The following is a 20098-nucleotide window of genomic DNA, read 5'->3' on the forward strand; positions in this document are numbered from 1 at the left end:
ACTCTGTTTTTGAGTGGCATTAAACTAAGATTTAAACTCCGAATCTCAGGCTCACCACTGTTATACCCTATTTCTTCTGTGGTTCTAGGTCATGACTAATTCCATGGTTGGTCTGATGAGAAGGATGCTGAGACATAGATCTGGCTCAGTGCAGTACTCAGTACTTGGTTGGTGGTGCTTATCATGGGTGAAGGGGAAAAACATGGTAGCTTTCATGCTTCCTTCCTTCCTCTCTCTTTCTTTCTAAACATCCTGTTACCAAAATGTTTTAGAATGTGATTTAATTTTCCCTCAGAAATTTCAAAGGAAATTTAGGCATTAAAGGAACTTCAAGTCTTGGGAACATATCTGTAAATATCAGTCATCATTGCATGGTACTAATCAAGAAAATTCTGGTGACTTGTGTCTTCTGGATAAATGGAAATTTGTTGCATCTCTTGATCACTGAACATGTTGCTTTTTCCTTTAATTTTTGTTCCTTTCCCCCACCTAATGAGAAGCTTAGAGCAGCAGAAGAGTGCTTGAAGAAAGTAACTCTAATTTGGGAAAGAAAATAGGAAACTGATGTTCTGATTTGCACAGATGGGTCAGCTTTTCTACCAGCTTTGCTGGATGAATACTGAGAATGTCATTTTTATTTGGTCCCATTTAACAAGGCTCAACACTTAAGCAGGGTGAAGTTTTAGATGTGTACTATCTGTCAGGTCGGTTAGCTAAAACTTTAATGGATTGATTTTACTAATAATTAGTTCTGGTAATTAAAGAACTTTTGTGTCACTTCTCTTACATGCTGTGACACTTCATCAGTAGACAGTGTGATCTGAGCTGTACCTCGTTGAGGCTTTAGTCTTCTTCACTTGAAGGAGGACTCATGTCAGCCTTCTGTTAGCTTTTGAATCACATAGAGGGGCAGAAGCAAAATAAAGCCATTTTCAAAAACTTCTGGGATAGGTCAGGGTAGGGTGGGATGGAAATGCCCCATGTTGCTCTCATCCTACTTCTGGGCCACATCTAAAATTCTGTGCAGTTATATGACTTCTCTGCCCTTGAAAAGCTCAGAAGCTTGTGGGGAGAAGGGTAGGTCGACTTGTAAGCAGATACTGTGATACATTTCAGTGTAAGTTAAGAATTATAGTTGATGTCAGAATGGAGTTTTGTGGGTGCACAAATGGGCAAGTTGAGATAGAAGATGAGCACAGTGGTTTCCATTTATGTAACACATGTTTCAACCTGAGTCTCTTTTCATCTTTTGTACCATGTTTGGTTTATAAAGCATTTTATGTTGTTTTGCATTGTTTTTCTTTCCCCAGTGACAGTTTATGACCCAGCTTGAACAATACAATGAAATTCTTCTTTACCTCTAGCTGTTGTGGAGCTGAAGATAGATCTGGGCCGAGATTGGACTTTGTGGCACAAATTTTGGATTGTAGGTTGTGGCTGTTATTGTTCCGACAAATAACTGTAACTTAAAAGTTATTGAGAAAGAAGTAAAGCAAAATGTTGCTGAGACAAAAGGGGGTCTGGTTGATTTATAAATGGTGCTTTAAAACAGTAAGCAGGCGTCTCAGCTTAAAGGGTATTTGGAATAAAATTGTTTTAGAGAAGAAATACTAGTAAACTCTTCTGTGGGATAGTAGGATCGAAGACTGTAATCCCCCTTCTCGCCCCCTTCCCTGCCTCCCATCTCTGTTTCCCTTTAGTGGAAATTCAAAAGCATGAAATAGATTTCAGAGAATGAAAAGTACAATGATACTAATTGCAAGACACTACAACTTTCCTGTCATACTGGTCAAGGGCAGTGAAGGAGCACTGCTCTGCAACCATGCTGTGTTCCCAAGTATGGAAGAGTCTGGTCAGAGGTATTGAAAGGGTGTACGCGTGCGTGAAGGAAAAGGAGGGCTAAACCTCATTTGCATAGTTCAAAGTAATACCCTCCTGAGCCTTTTCAAGAGTGTTTGAAGGCAAATTTGTTGCAAAAGATAGCTTATCTGAACTTTTATTGTGGTATCTGTACAAATCACTTGAGGGACAGGTAGGATCTATTTCTGCTCTTAGACTGCTAGTTCATTAAGGATAGGATTTTTTTTCTTTTTTTTTTTATCACTATATCACTCACACTTTTGCACATGGGAAGTGTTGAATAAACATTTTATAGTAAGATACTTTTGTAAAGTACTCAATATATAAAAGTACTTTAGTAGTAATAGCTGGTATTTAACACATACTGCATGTTACCTAAAAGAATTACCTAGTCTAATGGTCACCCTATGAATTGGAACACTACTAGTACTACCCCCATGATAAATGAGTTAATCCAGGTTGTAGGATTCAAGGTCAGCATCCAAAAGTCAGTAGTATTTCGATACACTCTCTATGAATATTCAAAGAATGAAATAAACAATTCTGTTTATAATAGCATCAAAAGAATAAAATACTTAAGAATACATTTAACAAAAGAAGCATAAAACTTATGCTTTGAAACTATAAAACATTTTTGAAAGAAATTAAAGAATATATAAGTGAAAAATAACCCATGTTCATCAATTGAGAGTCCAGAACTAAACCTATGTGTCTCAGATTAACAAGGGTGCCAAGACCATTCAGTAGGGAAAGAATAATCTTTTTGATATATGGTGCTGGGCAAACTGGATATCCACATGCAAAATAATGAAATTGGATCCTTACCTTATACTATACATAAAACTTAGCTCAAAATGGATCAAAAATGTGAGCTATAACTGTAAAACTCTTAGAAGAATGCATTAATCTTTGTCGAGGAATAGCCTTGAGTTTGGCAGGGAATGCATTCTTAAATATGATACCAAAAGTATAAGCAACAAAAGAAAAACTAGATAAATTGGATTTTATAAAAATCAAAAGCTTTTCTATTTCAATGGACAATTTCGCACAGAGTCAGACACGACTGACATGACTTAGCAGCAAGTAATATGTGGTAAATTCATACGATGGAATATTATTTGGCCATATAAAATAATGAAATACTGATACATGCTAAAACATGGATGTGTGTGTGCGTGGTTGCTCAGTTGTGTCCGACTCTTTGCAACCCCATGAACTATAGCCCACCAGGCTCCTCTGTCCATGGGAGTCTCCAGGCAAGAATATTGGAGTGGGTTGCCATGCCCTCCTCCAGGGGATCTTCCCAATCCAGGGATCAAACCCAGGTCTCCTGTGTTGTAGGCGGATTCTTTATCATCTGAGCCACTAGGGAAGTTCACAGTGTGGATAAACCTTGAGAACATTGTGCTAAGTGAAAAAAAAAAAAAGTCACAATCCACATATTGTATAATTCTATTTATATTAAAGGATTAGAATTGGAAAATCTATAAAGGCAGATAGAAGATTAGTGGTTGCTTTGGGCTGGGGACTTTGAGGGGAAACAGAAGATGACAGCTGAAGAATACAGGATTTCTTTTTTTGAAATGATGAGACTATTGTAGAATTGTGATGCTTGTACATATCTGAATATACTAAAACCGTTGAATTGCATGTTTAAAAAAGGTGACTATATAGTCTGTGAATTCTATCTCAATAAGCCTGTTATTTCATTAATAAAAATGCTGACACAAGCAATATCTTTAGTTATACATTGAAGTGAAAAGTCGCTCAGTCATGTCCGATACAGTCCCTGGAATTCTCCAGGCCAGAATACTGGAGTGGGTAGCCTTTCCCTTCTCCAGAGGATCTTTCCAACCCAGAGGTCGAACCCCAGTCTCCCGCATTACAGCGGATTCCTGGTGAGCCACAAGGGAAACCCAAGAATACTGAAGTGGGTAGCCTATCCCTTCTTCAGTGGATCTTCTGACCCAGGAATCGAACCAGGGTCTCCTGCATTGCAGGCAGATTCTTTACCAACTGAGCTATCAGGGAAGCCCTTATTAGAGAAATAAACCTTGATGATATGTCTTTTCTCTTGATAAGGCACATTTCATCATTTCAGGGTTGTTGGTTGCCCCAGTATGGTTTATTAAAAGAGCTTTGCTTCCTGGGTTGAGCAAGACCTAAGTAAAAGTGTATATCTGGCTGCTTTGGTGATTTTAGTCTAAGTTACTTTATATGTATGTTAGCTTTGTTTCCATTCATCAAAAGTTCAAGCTCTTAGTTGATAGGAAATGGTAACAAGTGTTCATTGAAGACTTACCATGTGTAGATACTTTTCTGTGTGATTTTAATGTGTTATCCAGTACATCTCACAATAATTCTACTAAGTAAGTATAGTAATTCTGGGTTTAATGATGGGGAAACTGAGGCACAGGATTTAGATAACTTACTCAAAGTCAAATAATAGGTAAGTGACAGAATATGGTACTAGGTAGCAGCAATGTTTTGTATTATTCTGGGCCAGGCATATTTTACCTTATACGATAGATGTTTCTGACAGTGTGTGTTTAAAATAACTTTTTGTAAGTGAAACCATATTTTTAGTGTGCTAAAGGAGCCTATTATTTGAAATTGAACCTGCAAATAAATCAGTTCTTTTTTATCAGTCTTGACAATTGTGACATCTTAAATCAGGGCACTCCTATACATTTGATTGAGTGCAGTAATTTCTCTGGTAATTCTATTGATTTGGGGTAGGTTTAAAGCTTTATTAGTTTCATTCTGCAAACTTTTATTGAGGACCTATTTTTTGTAGTAAAGAAAAAGTGCTGTAAGAAAGTCCAAAGGAGGCAATTCCCGATTTAGAATTAGCTGGTGATAAAAGCTTATAAAATACTTTTCCCTGAAACCTGTCCTTAATTTAAGCTTGTAAATTATATTGCCATTCATGCCTATATTTTTGTACATATGCTACAGCTGCACGATCTAAAACAATAGCCACTAGACATGTGTGTCTATTTAAATGTAAATTAATTAGTATTAAATAAAATGCAAAATTCTGTTCCTTAATCACTAGCCACATTCTAAATGTTTGATAGTTGTGTGTAACCAGTGGCTGCCATATTGGACAGAACAGGACTAGAGAAATGGTAACATCCACTCTTTTTACAGGAATTAAGGTGGTCCATGTGCTTTTGTCGGGAATGAAAAGTGGAGGAAAAGGATCTGATGGGACTTTTTATTTAAAAGTATACATTACACTTTCTTTTTTCGACAGGATGAAAGCATATAAATAAGTTTTATGTGACATGGGAGCCTTCATAAGGAAATGAAGAGCCAAAGAAACAGAGCTGTGTATTTTTATACAAGGTTTAATAAAGGGTAGGTGGTCATGAAGAAGTAAGATAGGTTGGGGCGTATGGGTAACTGTAGTAAACTGGGAGAAATTTAACAGGGCCTGTTTGTTGAAATTTCTTCTTCCTTTGTCTTCCTACATTAGGGTGCTTCCTTCTTCTGGGTATGGGGAAGCCTCTTCTCACATGAGGTTTTTGTGCTTTCTAAGCTTTTGGCCTCTTATTAGTTAACCTTTTTGCCAGTTCAGTTTTTAAGTAATTTTCCCCCCTTTTCATCGGCTGTTTTCACAGGGTTGTCAGTCAGTGTGTCTAGTCTACCATGTGGATTACCAGCTTATATAAAAGGATGCAAGTCAGGAACAGCCAGTTGGAGGAGATGCCTAGGACAGGGAAGGGAGAAAGGCGTGGAGTTCATTCCCTGCTCTCTCCAAGCTCATCACTCTCCCTGAATCTCCATGTGTTCACCAATCCAGAAACAATATGTGTTACATTTTTTTTAAAGACCTTGGAGTATCTTCACAATATCTCTTCTGAACTGAAAAATAATAGGTAACTGAAGTGTTGGTAAATAATATTTTAAAGTATTAGTTATGCTGCTTTTTAAGTGGAATTTTGTGTTATTAAAAAGTGCCCCCTGTATTTTCCTAAGAATTTAGTAAGCTATCCATTAAGTGTAAAAGGAAATATGAAGGCTTTGGTCATATATGCTTTTTTAACATTTAATAAGGATGAAAAGAAAACAATGTTGAGACAATAATGGCGCAAATGTTCGTATGCCACCATTCATTAACATGCAACCATATTTGGTTGTGTGTGTATCACTTAAAAGTGAGTTGCGGTCACCATACGTGAGCCTTTAATACTTAGCGCACACATCCCCTAAGACCCAGAATGTTATCCTGGGTAACAATATCATCATCACTCAAGAAATAAATGATCAATTTGTTCGTAATACCATACCATGCCAGGCTTATTTAAACATCCAGCTGTCTCCTAAATTTCTCTTTTCCCCAGTCAGGGTGCCATCAAGTTTTTTGCAAGTCTGTAGTTTTGAGTATCCCTACAACTTTAATTTTTTATTTTCATGAAATTACGGCCTCCTCAACTTTATTTTGAAAAATTTGAAACCTACAATAAGGTTGAAAAGTAGTACAAGGAATGCCCACATTCATCAATTATTAATGCTTTGCTTCGTGTACTTTATCTCTTTGTTTATACCTTGCAGTCATTTGAAATTAAATTACAGATATCATGGCCTCTTAACCCTAAGTCCTTAAAAGTGTATCTCCTAAGAACAATAATTTTCTCCAGTGAACCACAAAGCCATTGATCACATGTAAGATTTAACATTAGCCTTAAGATGTCATGTCTCTTTGGTATCCTTTAATCTAGAACATTTCCCCTGCCTCCCCCTTCTCCCCACTTTTGATCTTAACATTGTTGTCTTATAGGTGGGTAGGCCAGTTGTGTTATCTAACCTCTTACAGTCTGGATTTGTTTGATCATTTCTTTATAGACTCATTTAACTTGAATTTTCTATCCCCTTTCTTTCTTGTGAATTGGAGTTAGATCTATAAGTTTTATTCCATTTAGGTTAAATATTTTTAGCAAGACACTTCCATAGGTATTGCTTGTTGTGTTTCACATCAGGAGGCGCTTAGTGTTGATTATCCCAGTATTAGTGATACAGAGCTTTATCACTGGTGCAAGTGGCAAAAGCTGTTGAAAAGATACATTTTTCTTCTTGTAATTACAAAGTGGCCATGTGATGATACTTTGTATCTTTCACGTCATATTACACAACACTGGAATGGAACCAGAGTCTCCTTCATTGCAGGCAGATTCTTTACCAACTAAGCTACGAGGGAAGCCCGCATTACACGTTAGTCTTCGTGTAATGTTTTAGCATCTACTGATGATCCGTTGTGGTGAACCTGGTTAGCTATTTCACTGGGATTGCATATTGGTTGTTTTCTTAGTTTTGTGGTACTTATGTTTAAGAGAATAAGGATTTATTCCATCACCGCCCCCCCCCCCCTTTATCCATGCTATATAGTTTTTGAAACAGTCTATGTCTTGGCAAATGCTTTCTGTCTGACTATATGGTTTAGAGAAATATGTGATAATATAAAGTTTTCTGTGTCCTCTAATTTCTCCAGTATTTTTTAAATGTTGAGATCTGATGAAGGTGAGTCCAGGGGGAGGGAACTAATTCTAGTCTGTGGTCATTTTAGTTTACAGTATTGAAGCCCTTGTTTCTTGCTTTTAAATATGCTATGGCTTCTGAAGAGTTTCAGAAGAAATTTGTGCCTCTGTAGATTTAGCTACAGTTTAGGAAAATTTTGTGAGGTCTTATTAAGTTCTGGGCATGGATATCAAGAATGCCATCATACTCTTAACAGCTTTGGAAGCAAGTGTTGGAATGTAACTATGTAAACTTCTTTTTCCCTTTTCCCTTCTCTTTCACTGCTTCTTTGGTTTTATCACCAGGGATGGGTGTGAAAGTAACTTGTCTGAAATTTTGTTGCCCTTAGGGAGTGACTTAAAATTCCCAAGATAGTTTTAGAGCTGATTCTTGATCTTGGAATGATGGAACAGACCTCTCGGTAATCCTCTTCCTGAAGTGAGCATGGATTCTAAGAGGGGCCTGAAGAGTCCTGAGTGTAATGCTGGTTTTCTTGTTGTTGTTTGTTTGCCTTTCATTTTCTTTTGCTGATGAGCTTTATTAAGGGAATTTTCAAACTTTCTGAAGTAATGTTTATTTTAAATGAAAAAAAAAATATAGCTAGCAATAGTGTTATTGTCTGAATTGTGTCCTCCCTCCTGCCATATTTTTATGTTGAAGGTACAACCCCTACACCTCAGAATATAACTGTACTTGAAGACAGAGCCCTTAGAGAAGTAATTAAGATTAAATGAGGTTATTAGGATGGATTCTAGGAGAAGGCAGTGGCACCCCACTCCAGTACTCTTGCCTGGAAAATCCCATGGATGGAGGAGCCTGGTAGGCTCCAGTCCATGGGGTTGCTAAGAGTCGGGCACGACTGAAAGACTTCACTTTGACTTTTCACTTTCATGCATTGGAGAAGGAAATGGCAACCCACTCCAGTGTTCTTGCCTGGAGAATCCCAGGGACGGAGGATCCTGGTGGGCTGCCGTCTATGGGATCGCGCAGAGTTGGACACGACTGAAGCAACTTAGCAGCAGCAGCAGGATGGATTCTAATCCAGTATCATGTCCTTCTAGAAGAGGAGACTCGGAAACAGGCCTAAAGAGAAAAGACCTTATGAAGACACAGGGAAAAGATGGCCATCTACTAGCCAAAGAGGAGGAGAAATCAGTGCGGCAGATACCCTGATCTTGGATTTTTGGCCTTCAGAAATGTGGCAGAAGAAGTCTGTTATTTAAGTCATCTTGTCTATGGTATTTTGGTATGGCAGCCTGTGCAGACTAATACCATATGATTCAGCAATAGTGCTATGTATTAATGCATATATATTACATTTAATTTGTCAAAAATTACGTGTGTATTAAAATGTAATGTATAATTATTCTGGTTTGTATCTAAAGCTACTTACTAAGCAGGGTAGGGGCAGTATAGGTTAGAAATAACCAAAGGCTAAAGTGAAGATGGATTGTGAGCTTTAAAATCCAATTTCTCATCTTCCAGTTGGCGTTACTGAGATATGTGATTGGAATAGCTAAAATGTCCATCTGTGAACTCACCCTGTTTTTTTCTCTGAAGTAGGTCTTCATTGGTTTCACTTGGGAGTAGAAATATGGTAATAGGATTGGTAGCTCACCAGTTTCCATTCATTCTGTTTCTGTAGTATCTCTTTAAAAAATGCTCTTCCTTTCTGTTCCATTGGAGAAGTCATTTTCTTGCTCTCAGCTTAATCTTCCTTAGAAACTGTCCTTCACATTTAATATACATCCAATCATTCACTTCCTTGCTTAAACACCTATGTCTTAAAAACCTTTTTCTGTGAAAAATTTTACAGGGCAAGATACTCCTCAGAGGCTAAGTCCACTGTTTGGACATCGGTTAATTTTCAGATGATTCTTTGTTTCCCAAACCTTTCAGTATTTCATTCCTTTGTGTAAGTAAGTTGTGCCCCCTTAATTTGGAATGCCCTTGGTACCTCACCTGGAATCAGTTTCCTTTTTATGGCCTTCAGTACTCTCAGGTTGTTTTAAAATGTCCGTTTATAAGTTTGTCCTGTGGGTCAGGGTGAGTCCTTTTGTGGCAGCGTCTGCTGGACACACTTGTCAGATCACCACCTACACTGGAATCATCTTAAAATGTTGCTTCCTGGACACTCTCCCAGTCATGTTGACTTGACTTAGAACCTTTTCCAGTGCAGTCTGGGGAGCTGCATTTTAAGCAAGCTCCTTGGTGATTCTGAATTGGAGCGCCTCCACTGTGGAGTAGGGGGAGCCACTTCACTCATCTTCTTCAGAGTCCTGCCCTGGTAAGTTAGAAAAAAACTCAATAAATTAGGAAGAACAATACACCAGACTTGAAAAAGAGGTCCAACAAGTTGAAAAGTGCCACTACATTTACTAAAGTGCCAACATTATTTGATATGGATTTATGACCCCCTTGAAACTCAAGTCTTCGAAATGTTGATATTATTTTGTATTTCACTAAAATAGATATATTTTGGGTGTGGGGGTGGTGATGGTTAATGTAATTAAATGTCTCCTGTATTCTTCTTCTTTTTCTTTTTTAGTGTCAGGATAGCAAAAAAGTGTAGGGACTGTCCTTACTTAGCACTAATGTAAAAGGGGATTTGAAATTCCTAGACATAACTGCCATTTTTGTCTATCCTGCCTTCTTGGGTGTTTAGAAGTTTGAAGGGAGTTTTTGTTGCCCATTGAAATGGATGTAGCAGCTGTGGAGGCTTATTAGGTTAGAATGCTTGGTGAAAAGAAAAGGAGACAGAGATTTTCCAGCTTCCAACAACTGGCATAGATGACTCTGCAAACAGGCTGTTCATTACCTGCAGGATGTCTTGTGCTGGCAGATAACTTGCAATATAGAGGGCTGCCTAGAAATCATTGGTTAACGCCATGGTCTGAAATATTAGTGCTATTAATATTACAGAGGGAATTTGAGAGATACAAAGCTTATGAGTACAATCTTCAAATTCTTTTTTTAAAAAGAGATTTCCCAATATACTCTAAAACTACATTATGGATTTTTTTCTTTGTGTCTTATAATTTAAACAGTATCATAGTATTGCAAAATGGAAAGAGTAGGGGGCTTCTTTGTCTTGGAGATGGAGTTCTGGGTTTGAATTCTGGCTTTACTGTGTGCTCAAATCTATGTACTGAGAAAGCTTCCCTAATCTCCAAGAGACTGCTTTCTTTTATGTAAAATGAGGATAGGCAGATCAGCTTTCTCCACTTCACTCAGAATAGTGGTAATGGAATCGAGTAAAAAAGAAATTATGTATAAGAATGTGTTGTAAATGGTAAAATGCTAATAAATCAGTGATGTTAAGAAATTTATTACTATTTGCCATTACCAAAAAGAATGTTTAGAGTAAATAGTCTGATTTACAGTTGATTATAGCTTAGTGTTTTAGCCATGAAAGAAAATCATTTTAATCTATTTTGTGTCTTATTGGTTTTCTAAATAAGTTTTCTTTGTAGATATGAACCTATTGGGAAATAATTTTTCCCCAGTTGCTTATCTATTGCAAATGTGCAGTAATTACCAACTTTTACTGTTGAGATTAAAAGATAGTATGTAAATTTTCAACTATAAATAAGTCAACTTTTGTTTAAAATACTTAAGAGAAATTAGTATATTATTACTGGAAACTGCAAAATCATGGCTTTCATTTTGTACTTGACATTTTATTGAAGAATCAGCTGGCTACTACCTAGAAAGTTTGGAGAAAATTAATTAATCAGATTTACTACTCAGGAAGGAATCATGCTTTTGGCTTAAAAACAGATTGGAGGTTTCATTTCAAACTTAAAAATCTAAATAAAGTATGTAGAATGTAGATAAGAATATTATGCTAGCAATAGTTTTTATTCTCTTACATTTTTGCTTTTCTTTTTCTGTTCCCCTCCCCCATCTCTTAGAAAAGGGGCAACTGTTTCTTTTCCTGTCCTCACCAGTAAGGCCCACTGCTTCACTACTTTTTCTCCCTTCCTTCCTCTCCTTCCTTGGAAGGAAAGAAGTAAAAAACAAAACAAAACAAAACCCAAAACTCTTTGAGGCTTATTAGGGGCTTTAAAAATGAGTTTGATTTGTGACCTGTCATAGTTTGAATAATTTGCTTCCATGGTATTTTGCTTATCTCAGCTTCCCAGCTGCATGTCCAACTTCTGCCTCTTCTCTTTCTTGGCAGGTTAGTTTAGCTAATTTTGAAGGAGTAGAACCAGTTGTCTCCCCCCACCTCACCCCACCACCCCTCACCCTGCTTCCAGTGATTTTCCTGGGAGATTGAGGTCAAACAACTCAATTTCTATTCTGACCCCCCGTTTTTCATCACTGAGTAACCATGACTTCCTGATCATGGCTGAATACCCGTCCATATTATATTTATTCTTTTTGAAAGAATTTGTCAGCTTCCAGTGAGGAAAAGATAAGGATGCAGGTCTCTAACAAGTCAGTCCAGTAAGAGTGAGGCTACCCATTGGTGATTCTTAATAAGTGTCCTCTCCTGTCTCCCACTGTGTATCTGTCCCTTTAACGTTTCGCTCTTGAATATATTAAGAAAATCTTTTAGTCGCTAAGTCGTGTCCGATTCTTTTGTAGCCTGGACTACAGGCTGTAGCCTGCCAGGCTAGTCTGTCCATGGGATATACCAGGTAAGAATACTGAAGTGAGTTGCCATTTCCTTGTCCAGGGGATCTGTCTGACCCAGGGGTTGAACCCAAGTCTGCTACATTGCCAGGTGTATTCTTTGCCACTGATCTACCAGGGAAACCCAAGAAGAGTCCGTATGTTAGTGTTGGATGGGGCCCAAGCTTCTTCATCTCTCACAGGCAGCCCAGGTAATCCCACTCTAGAAGTGAAAGTTGCTCAGTTGTGTCCAACTCTTTGCAACCCCATGGACTATATAGTCCATGGAATTCTCCAGGCCAGAATACTGGAGTGGGTATCCGTGCCCTCCTTGAGAGGATCTTCCCAACCCTGGGGTTGCACCCAGGTCTCCCACATTGTAGGCAGATTCTTTACCAGCTGAGCCACCAGGGAAGCCCTAAGGTGCCTGTAGGATCACACTTTGGAAAACATACATTTAGAATAGTGAACAGAATATGTTATGGACACCTCACCAAAGAACATATACAGATTGCAAATAAGCATATGAAATGAGGCTCCACATCATGTGTTATTAGAACATTTCAAATTAAAACAACATGAAATACTACTTCCCACCTATTAGAATGGCTAAGATCTAAAACCCTGACAACACCAAATGCTAACAAGGATGTGGAGCAATAGGAACTCTTATCCATTGCTGGTATAAAATGTTACAGACCCTTTGGAAGTCAATTTGGATATTTCTTACAAAGCTAAATGTACTCTTAACATGTGTTACAGACTGAATGTTTGAATCCCCTTCAGGTTTGTATATCAAAATCTCAATGTGACTGCATTTGGAGATAGAGCCTTTATGGAGGTAATTAATGTTAAATTAAGCAAGCGAGTTCCAGAAAAACATCTATTTCTGCTTTATTGACTATGCAAAAGCCTTTGACTGTGTGGATCACAATAAACTGTGGAAAATTCTGAAAGAGATGGGAATCCCAGATCATCTGACCTGCCTTTTGAGAAACCTATATGGAGGTCAGGAAGCTACAGTTAGAACTGGACATGGAACAACAGACTGGTTCCAAATAGGAAAAGGAGTATGTCAAGGCTGTATATTGTCACCCTGCTTATTTAACTTATATGCAGAGTACATCATGAGAAACTCTGGGCTGGAAGAAGCACAAGCTGGAATCAAGATTGCCAGGAGAAATATCAATAACCTCAGATATGCAGATGACACCACCCTTATGGCAGAAAGTGAAGAGGAACTCAAAAGCCTCTTGATGACTGTTGAAGAGGAGAGTGAAAAAGTTGGCTTAAAGCTCAACATTCAGAAGCTCATGGCATCTGGTCCCATCACTTCGTGGGAAATTGATGGGGAAACAGTGTCAGACTTAATTTTTTTGGGCTCCAAAATCACTGCAGATGGTGACGGCAGCCATGAAATTAAAAGACGCTTACTCCTTGGAAGGAAAGTTATGACCAACCTAGATAGCATATTCAAAAGCAGAGACATTACTTTGCCAACAAAGGTCTGTCTACTCAAGGCTATGGTTTTTCCTGTGGTCATGTATGGATGTGAGAGTTGGACTGTGAAGAAAGCTGAGTGCCAAAGAATTGATGCTTTTGAACTGTGGTGTTGGAGAAGACTCTTGAGAGTCCCTTGGACTGCAAGGAGATCCAACCAGTCCATTCTGAAGGAGATCAGTCCTGGGTGTTCATTGGAAGGACTAATGCTAAAGCTGAAACTCCAGTACTTTGGCCACCTCATGCGAAGAGTTGACTCATTGGAAAAGACCCTGATGCTGGGAGGGATTGGGGTCAGGAGGAGAAGGGGACGACAGAGGATGAGATGGCTGGATGGCATCACTGACTCGATGGACATGAGTTTGAGTGAACTCCGGGAGTTGGTGATAGACAGGGAGTCCTGTCATGCTGCGATTCTTGGGGTCACAAAGAGTCGAACATGACTGAGCAACTGAACTGAACTGAAGGTTAAATGAGATCGTAAGCATGAGACCCTGATCTGATGGTATTAGTATCCTTATAAGGAGAGACTAGAGCTCTCCTCCCCAGTGTTCCACACCTCAGTCGTGTGAGGATCTAGTAACTATCTACGGAAGCCAGGAAGAACTATCTTCTACCAGCCAGGAAGAGAGCTCTCAGTAGAAATTTGATGAGCTGACACCTTGATCTTGGACATTTTAGCCTCTATAACTGTGAGAAGTGAATCTCCATTGTTTAAGTCACCCAGTCCATAGTATTTTGTTATGGCAGCCCAAGCAGACTAATAATACACTATACCCTTCAGCAATTGTGTTCCTAAGTTTTTACTCAGATGAGTTGAAAACTTAGGTCCACACAGAAAAACCTACATATGGATGTTTATAACAGCCTTTATTCATAATTGCCCCAAATTGGAAGCAGCCAAGATATTCTTCAGTAGGTGAATGGGTAAACAAACTGGGGTCCATTCATACATTGAAATGTTATTCAGTAATAAAATGAACTATCAAGCCACAAAAATATAAGGAAGAATCTTGAATGCATATTACTAAGTGAAAGAAGTCAGTCTGAAAAGCTTACGTATTGTTTCCTTCCAACTCTTTGACCTTCTGGAAAAGGCAGAGCTTTGGAGGCAGTGAAAAGATCAGTGGTTGCCAGGGGTTCTGTGGGGAAGGAGGGGATGATGAATAAGTGGAACACAGGGAATTTTTAGGACAGTAAATGGTTCTGTATGTTACTGTAATGGTGGATACAGAGCATTATGCATTTGTCAAAACTGGTTGAATTATCACACAAAGAGTGACCACTAATGTAAACGATAAACTTTAGTTTTGGTGCTGTCCGTAGCAACGAATGTCTCACACCAGTGCAAGATGCTTAAAATAGGAATGTAGTGGGGTGAAGTGAGATGAATAAGGGAATATATGGGAACTCTGTATTTTCTGCTCATTTTAAAATTATAAACCTAAAACTGCTCTAAAATGAACAGTTTATAGAGGACTGAAATTAAGGTAATAAAAGGCATTCAAAAATTTTTTTCACCAATTGAGTATCAGATTCAAGACTCTGTTCTGTTGCTTTAAAAGTGAGAGAAAAATAAAAGAGAAAAATTGAGGTATCTTCCAACTGGAAGGGATTTACTGTCTTTCAGCAGCTCATTGGCATTTCTCAAATGTGTTTCTGTTGTTTTTTATCATTTAGAGAAAGAACCAAAGGTGATGGTATTTCCCTTACCAAACTGAAGGGTTAGATCTGTGAAGAAATGTTGGATGTGAAATGTTTTCCTGGTACTTGATAAAATTGTGTAGTATTTCCCAGTCATTGGGTGGGTAGTAGATCAGGTTAAGGAGCTTCATGGACAGAGTATCTCTTAGCCAGGCCCCTAAGAGCTTGAGCGTTTTAATCAGTGGTCCTTGTTCCTGAACCTTGGTTTGAGACTTGCCTGTTAGAATAGAGCCAACCATCCCAGGAGTTAAAGGTGAATTGCTTAGCCTCTTTTTGTTGAAAAATAATTTTTTTCCTCCAAGAGAATTTTTGCTGTGAGTTAGAGAAGACTTCTTCAGGCTGCTCTTTTAATCATTAAAGTGGCCTCTTAGAACTCCTGATTTGATGAACCGATAAAAATGTTTTGTAATTAGCAGATCAAAGCTCTACTGTGGCTGCTGTTTACATTGTGAGTATGTAAATGGAACTTCTAAAGGGAATGAAAAGAATTTAACACCTCTTTAATTTTGTTTATGTAATTCTTTTGCTTAAAAATCTCCCCCACTACCACTTCACGTTGATACTGCTAAGGTAAACATTAACTTCTCCGTCTCACTTTAATATCAAAGAATTTGAGAAACAGCAGCGTCTGAATTGTCGAGGTTTACTACATTTAAGTCAGGGATTGAGTTCAACCATCCTCTGAAATGAAGCATCATCTTGAAAGGTTTGTCCATCAACCCTAAGTCATAAATGAATCTATTGATAACTTGAATTTAAAAAGCGCCAAAAAGTATTGGGTGTGTCTGTGATCATCTTGAATTGAAATTTGGCACTATCCTCTCCTGTGAATAAACAAATGCAACGTAGCATAGCTTGTTTGGAATATAGTGTATATTTAAAAATAAAGTCTGGTGACAGAAGCTTTTCTCTTTAGGTGGTTAGGCAGGCTGACCCTGTGTTAGTTGTTGTGAAAGTGAAAGTGAAGTCAACTCTGTCGTGTCCAACTTTCTGCGACCCCATGGACTGTAACCTATTCGGCTCCTCTGTCCATGGGATTTTCCAGGCAAGAGTACTGGAGTGGGTTGCCGTTAGTTGTTGTAGGTCTAGTCTAATCCCTCAGACTAGAGGGTGGGGTACTGTCTCTTTCAGCACTCTGATATAATATGATTAGAATGCTGTGTCTGATATGGCAGCTATTTTAAATAAAAATGAGCATTGACTGCTTTATTTCTGGGTGCTACCTGGGCATGTTTGGGGAGGGGGTGCAAAAAGGAAACATTGGTAAGGCTCGCCTGTCTGAAAGGAAAACTACAATTGACCCATGAACAACATGGGGATCAGTCCACGTATACTTTATAGTTGGTTCCTCAGCATCATCGGGTTCAGCCAACCACAGATTGTGATATTGAAAAAAATATCTGTTATAAAGCAGGTTCAAACACAGTTCAAACCTGCATCATTCGGGGGTCAGCTGGTACAAGGTACTTCAAGTCATTCCATCCATGATTGCATTTGACTGAAACCTTGGTCTCCTCTCGGACTTATTATATACTGAGTTTCTGGATAAAACTGCTGAAAGTAAGTGGATTAAAAAGCTGTCCTAAGAGAGCCTAAGAACTTATCTTATGAAAGTTTGTAGCTTACCAGTGCTGAGTCCCAATCTGAATTTATTCAGGACTGAAAAGAGTGCCAGTGTGTCTGTGGAACGGTATTTGTCAAGAGATTGGTTTAATAAGACTTTTTTTTTTTTTTTTTTTCCAGTTCAACATGAAAAAAAAAAAAAATCTTACTAACTCAAGGCAAGGTGTTAGATGTAACTTTTGTCTCTGTCTAGTTATGCAATGGATTTACTTTGGTTAACTTCCATCAATGGAGAGAAGAGATGTGACCTTTCTGTTTGTTTTAAGAACTTACTAAATGTTCACAGGGAAGAAAGAGAGTGAAGAAGGAGGTGAGTGGCGTTGTGTGCCCATCCATGACTGAGATGGGTTGTCTCTTTCTATTGTGAGACTGTGGTCGCTAAGCCAGAGCACTTGGGTCTCACTAAGGTGACAACAAGCAAGGGCTTGCTTTTTGGGGCCTCATTAGTATGACTGAGGACCGCTTTGCTCCCTATTTACCTCACCCAAGTCTGGTGAGATTTAATTAGTTGTACTTAGAGGAAGCTATCTGGGGCTTGCTTGTAAGGTGGATCCACCCGATACCTGCTCCTTGCCTGTAGAAAATAAAGCCATCGGCCCATCCTTTTCCCTCCCTACGTGTCCCACACTGACCTCTATAGTTCAGCAGGCAGGAGGCCTGCTTCACACTTATGGTATTACTGTGTCCTGTCTTCTCTTCCCTCTGTGTCCCTAACCTGATTTTGGACTTAGTCCTAGGTAAAAACGGTAGGGTTAGAAGACAGAGCTCTTTCACTCTAACCACAAGTCTACATTTCCTCATACCTTTCATACTTTTCTATTTTGTGGAATATTAACTTTGTGTACCCCCATAATGGCTCTTACCAGCTTCCTGCTAAATTAAAAAAAAAAAAGATTTATATATGTTAATGCATAGGTCAGAATTCTTGTGAGTAAATTAGTAGGATACTTAAACATTTAATTTGGAGTGATGCTTTTTTGTTTTTCAGTTTTTAAAAATTTCATTTGTATTAAAAAAATTTTTTTTTCTGTATTTTCTTTTTTTGGAGAGATGCTTTTTAAGTGTCATCATGGCTCTTTATAAAAGCATGTTTCCCTTGTTTCCTGTGATGCTGATTTGATTTATCCTTATTCTTAACTCTGTTTTCAAAAACTGTTAAATGTTTTACAACCCTTAAGGTAGCACTGTCCAGTAGAAATAGAAGGCAAGCCATGGTTGTAATTTTAAGTTTTCTAGTCATCATATTAAAAAAAATAGAAACAAGTAAAGTTAATTTTAAAAATACAATTTAAGAACCAGAGATCAAATTGCCAACATCTGTTGGATCATCAAAAAAGCAAGAGAGTTCCAGAAAAAAACATCTACTTCTGCTTTATTGACTATGCCAAAGCCTTTGACTGTGTGGATCACAACAACTGTGGAAAATTCTGAAAGAGCTGGGAATACCAGACCACCTGATCTGCCTCCTGAGAAACCTATATGCAGGTTAGGAAGCAACAGTTAGAATAGAACATGGAACAACAGACTGGTTCCAAATAGGAAAAGGAGTATGTCAAGGCTGTATATTGTCGCCCTTCTTATTTAACTTATATGCAGAGTACATCATGAGAAATGCCAGACTGGATGAAGCACAAGCTGGAATCAAGATTACCAGGAGAAATATCAGTAATCTCAGATATGCAGATGACACCACCCTTATGGCAGAAAGTGGAGAGGAACTAAAAAGCCTCTTGATGAAAATGAAAGAGGAGAGTGAAAAAGTTGGCTTAAAGCTCAACTTTCAGGAGACTAAGATCAGGACATCTGGTCCCATCACTTCATGGGAAATAGAAGGGGAAACAGTGGCAGACTTGATTTTTGGGGGCTCCAAAATCACTGCAGATGGTGATTGCAGCCATGAAATTAAAAGATGCTTACTCTTGGAAGGAAAGTTGTAACCAACCTAGACAGCATATTAAAAAGCAGAGACATTACTTTGCCAACAAAAATCCGTCTTAGTCAAAGCTATGGTTTTTTCAATAGTCATGTATGGATGTGAGAGCTGGACCATAAAGAAAGCTGAGCCCTGAAGAATTGATGCTTTTAAACTGTGGTGTTGAAAAAGACTCCCGAGAGTCCCTTGGACAGCAAGGAGATCCAACCAGTCAATCCTATAGGAAATCAGTCCTGAATATTCATTGGAAGAACTGATGCTGAAGTTGAGCGCCAATACTTTGGCCACCTGATGTGAAGAACTGACTCATTGGAAAAGACCCTGATGCTGGGAAAGATTGAAGGCAGGTGGGGAAGGGGACAGCAGAGGATGAGATGGTTGGATGGCATCACCAACTTGATGGACATGAGTTTGAGCAAGCTCCAGGAGTTGGCGATGGACAGGGAGGCCTGGTGTGCTGCAATCCACGGGATCTCAAAGAGTCAGACATGACTGAGCGACTAAACTGAACTGAATATATCCAAAATATTATCATTCAATATGTAATCAATATAAACAATCACTAAGGTGTTTTACAGTTTTTTGTACTGAGTCTTCAAAGTCTGGCTTGTGTTTAGATTTCATAAAATATGCAGTTAAAAAGGTAGATTCTTGGTACTACCTGGTGGTCCAATGGCTAACATTCTATACTCCCAGTGCAGGGGGTTCAGGTTTGATTCCTGATTGGGGAACTAGGTCGCACATTCCACAACTAAAGATCCTGCATATTGTAACTAAGACACAGCACTGCCAAATAAATAATTTTTTTTAAAAAAAGCGTATTCGTATTCTTGAATTGTTCCAAATATTTTCAGATTTTCTGGTTATTGATCAGTTATATTTTAAAAATTTAAATTAATTAAGAAGTAAAATAAAAAATGCAGTTCCTCATTTGCACTTAGTCACAGTGCTAATGCTCCATGGCCACATGTGGCTGGTGGCTGCTGTATTGAATAGCATAGTTTTCTTTATCTGTCATTCTCTCTTTGATTCAGATTCAGATTCAGATCAGTTGCTCAGTCGTGTCCGACTCTTTGCGACCCCATGAATCGCAGCACACCAGGCCTCCCTGTCCATCACCAACTCCCGGAGTTCACTGAGACTCACGTCCATCGAGTCAGTGATGCCATCCAGCCATCTCATCCTCTGTCGTCCCCTTCTCCTCTTGCCCCCAATCCCTCCCAGCATCAGAGTCTCTTCCAGTGAGTCAACTCTTCGCATGAGGTGGCCGGTTTCCCATTTTCAGATAATGAATCAGATTGTTAATCAATCACCTCTTTTTCATTATGCTCTTATAAT

At 38.6% G+C, this 20098-nt stretch overlaps 1 protein-coding gene across 6 annotated transcripts in view; it reads left to right on the forward strand.

Annotated features, from left to right (window-relative positions):
• Nucleotides 1-20098, forward strand: part of MLLT3 (MLLT3 super elongation complex subunit) — a 289068-nt gene that overhangs the window by 23780 nt on the left and 245190 nt on the right. The window contains exon 1 of one of the 6 annotated variants that reach the window (XM_086414332.1): nucleotides 9545-9667. The exons of the other annotated variants lie outside the window; for them this stretch is intronic. The gene's annotated coding sequence lies outside the window, so the exon portion shown is untranslated. Of the gene's footprint in view, nucleotides 1-9544; nucleotides 9668-20098 lie in introns of those variants that run through there. 6 annotated transcript variants of the gene reach the window in all.

This window comes from Bos grunniens, chromosome 8, assembly GCF_055505025.1.
Source record: "Bos grunniens cultivar Pamir isolate PY7600 chromosome 8, Bosgru_T2T1.0, whole genome shotgun sequence".
NCBI lineage: Eukaryota > Metazoa > Chordata > Mammalia > Artiodactyla > Bovidae > Bos > Bos grunniens.